The sequence below is a fragment of the Hippoglossus hippoglossus genome, chromosome 16, assembly GCF_009819705.1.
Source record: "Hippoglossus hippoglossus isolate fHipHip1 chromosome 16, fHipHip1.pri, whole genome shotgun sequence".
NCBI classification, from domain to species: Eukaryota; Metazoa; Chordata; class Actinopteri; order Pleuronectiformes; family Pleuronectidae; genus Hippoglossus; species Hippoglossus hippoglossus.
Genome location: NC_047166.1, coordinates 1,407,763 through 1,413,461, shown reverse-complemented (window position 1 = coordinate 1,413,461; position 5,699 = coordinate 1,407,763).

Here is a 5,699-nt window from a genome sequence, read left to right as displayed (position 1 = left end):
TGCTGCCATTTTGTGTTTTCTTCATGTCTGAGCAGCTAATTGCAGCTAATTGCTTTCACCTGCCGGCCGTGGTGTGAATCAGTCTCTGAAGAGAGGAAGAGGAGGAATGAGGAAGAGAAGCTGCAGCCTGGACGAGCAGGACGGAGTCACTGACCTACACAGGACCTTTATTTTCTGTAACGCTGCCGTCGACTTATCTCTGAATAACAGCTAATGTGCAGTTAAAGTGTTTTTTCAGTGGCCTGAGGCCCCGGGGGCCCAGTGGGGCCCAGTGGGGCCCAGTGGGGCCCAGTGGGGCCTCCGGAGTGAGGCCCTGTTCCTGGGAGCGACGGTGTCAATGTATTTGATCCCAGAAGGTTAGTTGTCCTGCACCTTAATCCACATGCACGCCTCCTCCCCCTCATTCAGGAGCTGTGATTGGATTACACCACAGCTCAGCCCACGTGTGTGTGTGTGTGTGTGTGTGTGTGTGGGTGGGTGTGTGTGTGTGAGAACTGTATTCAGGCTCCAGCTGTAATATTTAATACTCCATCTTCAGCAGGTGATATGAATTAATTTTGGTGAATTCATAATTTAAAAAATAAATGTCAGTTTTCTTATTGATGAAATGATAAAATAAATTCCAGCAGTGATGCAGGATTCAGTACGAACTTCACTTATATCTCTAATTCTCCACAGGAGCTGACGAGCGATGAACCTTTGAGGCATTAAAACATTTCTAACAGGCCTGTTTGTTCCTTGTGTTTATTCATTTGATCTTTTTTATTTCAGGGTTAATAAACGTCCAGAAAGAGACGAGAACAAAAGAAACACAAACAATGATTCTGTGTCTTTTCTTTTCATATAAGAGAGTAAACTCGACTCTGCTGATTCTAACCTAGTCTGAGTGATAATCTGATAATCTTTCATTTTTAAAAAGGTCAGAAACTAAAGACTTTTGATGGATAATGTTGCAATTATTTAAATAATTAAACACATTTTGTGATGAGACAGAAACACAAACTAAAACAAATTTACATCAGGACATTTAAATGAAAGATATTTTAAAGTTGCATTTAATTGATAATACTCGTAATAATTAGAAATACATCACCTTTCATATGAAACGCATCTCGATGTTCTTTAAATTAAAACAGCAACGAAAAACTACCAAAGTTCCTGTTACTTCAAAAATGTTGAAAACACATTTATTTCTTAAATACTAATTTAAAGAAAGTCTATGCTATGAAAATAATTGAATACTTTGCTGTGGACACGAACAAACAAGGTGTTTTCTGAAATGTGGATCTTCTTCAGACATTTTAAACCACGGTGAAGGAAACAACTGCAAAAGATGCAAAGATAAAATGATGCAAAAACAAAGTGACAGGGGACTTATCATATAAGGGTTTTATATTTATATTCTTTATTGTCAGAGCGAAACCAAACACCTGCTTTTATCGGTGCAAACCATCAGTGAGGATTTTAGATTTAAATCCACTCAGGAGGAACAACTGAAATTTTAAAATCCGCTTTTGAAAAAGTGGCACTAAAACCTCATCTTTTAAAATGACGCTGCTAAATATCAAACGGCTCGGTCCTGATTGTACGTCGACTGCACATCTTCCAAATGTTACACAAAAAGATTCAGGTTAAAGTTTCTAGATCAGAGCGAGAGACGCGACAAATACTTTGTCCCAGTGAAGAAATGAAAATCTAAAACACGTCTTCAAACGCAGCTCACGACAGCAGCAGCAGCAGCAGCAGTTTAGAAGTGTGTGTCTTCCAGCGCTCGTGTGCTTCATGTGGCTGAGTCGTGGCCCGCGGTTGCCTAGCGATAAGATAAAACTGAAGAAAGTGCAGCTTTCCTCCATGAAAACACGAGTGAATGGATTTTCAAATGTATTGTTCTTTACAAAGCAATAAAGCACAAAGTGCTCCACAGTCGTCTGAATCAAATACTTGAGCTCTGCTGTGTTTGGACGAGACCTGCATGTCTGCACACTGAAGGCTGCTCTGGCTTCGACCCTCATATGGTGCACGGGAAATTAATCAGGACGACTTTTCTCTCAGCACACGCACATTTTTAAAAAGACCAACAACAATGAAATACAGACAAACAACAACACAACCGCATGAGTCGTTTTTTAGCAAAACAACGCGTTCAACAATCTGATGTTCACACGTCAAACCAGCGAATCACAGAACAGTCGTCAGTCAGTGCACGTTCTCGCCTTTTGGGGGCGTGGCTTTGATGAGAGATGGGAGGGGCTGGGATGTATCGGTTGCATATTTTCTATTGCAAACTTTTATAGGAAACTTTAAAGTCCAAGTGACAGAACCAGAACCCAAGGTCAAACCAACAAAGTCACCGAACCTGTTTCCAAACAAGAAGCCCCAGGACCTCCCTGACCTCCAGGAGATAACGGGGGGGGGGGGGGGGGGGGGCTGTGAATCAAAGCCTGCAGATTAAACCTGGGGGGGCCGGAGGAGGCGAGAGGAGGAAGTCGTCACTTGACCTCTGAATGTGTGACTGACGCTCCCCCCTGGGAACAGAGGACGGCAGAGGACGGAGCGTCTTGACGGCCTCCTGCAGCCGGCTCCAGTCTTGTCCAGGACAATGAACAATCAGCGGTGAGTGTTGGTGATTAGAGGCACTCAGAGCAAACCTGGCTCCAGTGACGCTGCCGAACCTCCAGCAGCGTCACTGGAGCCTCCGTCCACTACGAGCTGCCTCCACCGGGACAACACAGCTTCTCTTTTTGACCTTCTGTCCACATTAAAGCAGCATTTTCACACCAAACTAGATCTTTACTAAGACACTCGTCTGTCCATCTTCTACCAAAACATCAGATCTGAGTGTAAACGATGAGGAGACAGTTTCTGTCCTTAAATCAATTCATTAAATAACATAAATAACCTTATTTCCATGTTTGCTACATGTTTTTACTGTTTAGTTCCCTCATCTTGTTGCACCCTCTTCTTCTGCAGTGGGTTAGTTGTCTCTGAAGGGAGAACCAGCGCCACCAGCTGTTTATCTCCATGAATCAACCTCTAAGACTTTAATAAAAGTACATCGGAGTGTTAAATGTCTACGTTTGGATGGAAATCAACCTGAAGGCTGTATGTCCTCGTTATATAATATTGGGTTTAAAAGGTAATTTGATAATAAAAGAAGGAAGAAGACAGATTTATTCACTAGCTCTGCAGGAAGAAGACGATATCTACAACATGTCTAAATTTCCACCAATGAGCTGTTTGTTCTCACGAGTGTTTGTTTGAAGGATTACGCAAAAACTACTGAGTTTTGGAGCGGATCAGAACAAATGTGCAGATACAGGGTCTCATTTACTCTGCAGCGATTCCCACAGAATGAATCCAATCTGTGGCAGTAACAGGGGGGCACGTGCACGGAGGTCGCCCTCACGTGCAACAGACTCTAAGTGACAGGTACACAGGCAACAGCATGAAAGAGTGGTGCAAAACTGAAAAAGATATCTGAGGTTATATCCAGAGATTCCAGAGCTTTTGGTGATGAGGGCCGACGCCGTGTGGACGAGCTGTGAACATGTTACATACGTCAGGTCTGCTGCTGCTCCACCGAATCTCCTGCTGTGTTGCTCATGCATGAAAGACAAACTCCAGAGAAAGTCCGGACCCAAACATCCTCTGGAGTTCAGGTATGAAAATAGTTTTATTAATCTGACAGAAGAGTGACATAAAATAAGTGTTATTCTAACTGTGGGGGTGCAGCTTCAGACACGATGTTGAACCTCTTCATTTGAATCTAGACTCTTTCACTTCAGCTCCTGAAGGCTGTGACCCTCTGACACGTGTATTCAGAGGCTGGAGTCTCCAGCTCCGGATCCATTACTGCGTTTATACCGAGGAATAACTCAATTAACTGAAACACAAAATAAAACCTCCAAAGACGACGCAGGTCATCAAACCAGTGACTGATGTTTAGTTCATATACAACAGCACAGATCTGTCTGCACGGACTTGTCACAGCAAAATAAGAATTAGACACAATTTTCATATGAGATATCAGTTTTTGCTGCTAACGCCCCCAGTGTCTGTCTGGATGGTAATTAGGTCTTAGAAAAACCACTGATCTGCAATGCTGCAGAAACCTGTAAACAACATTGTTGTAATCAAAACCGCTTTAGTGTTGAAAGCAGACGCGACAATTACCATCTGGTAACTGCAGGAACGCACAAAGACGCTCCCAGGCTTTGATGGTAAAACAGAGGACACCATTGATGCTGCCGTGAATGCGATGCGCCTGATATGCTGCATATGTTTCTCATCCCGTTGCAACTCTATGGGATTAAACCTCCATAGCCCCACACACACACCCACACACACACACACACACACACACAGATATACACAATCTACGGCTACACAATCTCAGGGTCCCCCTAATCATGTTCCTTCCACGGGTCCCCCGCTCTTCATTAAAACTCAGACAAGAAAAGGGGGTGCAGACAGGAGCAGGGCGGCAAAGAAAGGCTGCTGAGACAGAGTCCTCCAGCCTGTCTGGTGAAGAGTGTGGGAGCGTGTGTGACGGTGTGTGTGAGTGTGTGTGTGTGTTTTATGGTGGGGGGGTGTATGGGAATTGACTTTGCCATTAAACGACTTGATTGAGAGACACCCACCCACCGTCCTCCCGGCTCAGCGAGCGGCAGCGGAGCAGCGAGGGACCCGTCACTTCCACCGCAGCAATTTGCTGTCTGGGAGGCACAAAGGGGGGGTCAGAGGTCAAATAAGTGCAGTGAGAAGGAGGTGCTTTCTCATGTTAATGCCGTCACAGGCAGCGCCGCATCATTCCAGGGCTGCTGCTGCTGCAGGAGCACGCTGGGCACCGGACGGTGGCATTTCATAAATATGATGCTGTGAGTATAATGGAGGACATCTTTAAAAGTAACACACAGCGTTACGCGGGATTAACAAAGTGGTGAACAACTGTCAATCACTGCAGCAACATGTGGAACATCAAGAGACTCTGATGTGTTTCTAACAGAACACCAACGTCAAGGTGAAGCCAAGTGAAGAAACATTTCATATTCCAGTACCTGGAGTTTAGGTCCGACACGGAGAACTGACTCTGGTGCATCTAAAGAAATAACTACATCTGTTTCTGACCCTGTGAGAAGTGATGAGTGCTTATCACTGTTTTACGAGGTTTAAGGTTAAAGCCTTGAAAAACAAACACATACAGAGAATGAAGAACACATTTTACTATGAAGTTTGACTCGTTGGAACTGAAAAACACTCAAAAATCCTCAAACCGAAGTCTGACATCGTGTTTTACTTGTGGCACTTTCCAGTGTTAAACATAACAAGTTGTCAAATTGTCGACATAACATTTAGCTAATACTACACAACTAGAAAACCCTTCTTCTTCACCGCTCCACAAACTGCAGCTGCAGTTTGTGGAGCGGTGAAGAAGAGGAGGGGATTTCCAGGAACAGAATATCTCAGATTTATCTGGGTGAAAGTTATATTCTGATTACTGGAACTTTTTTCCATGCTCACAAATCGTTTGATTTGATTTGAAGTCAGAGTGGATTCAGTCATCGAACGATATAAATGTGACACGAGTCTCGAGTTTGATTTGCTCAGATACAGTCGATAGAAACTTTTTACTTTTACTCGAGTACAGAGGTGGAATCAGTACTTCAGTGGTTTTAACACAAGTATCTGTACTTCTACTG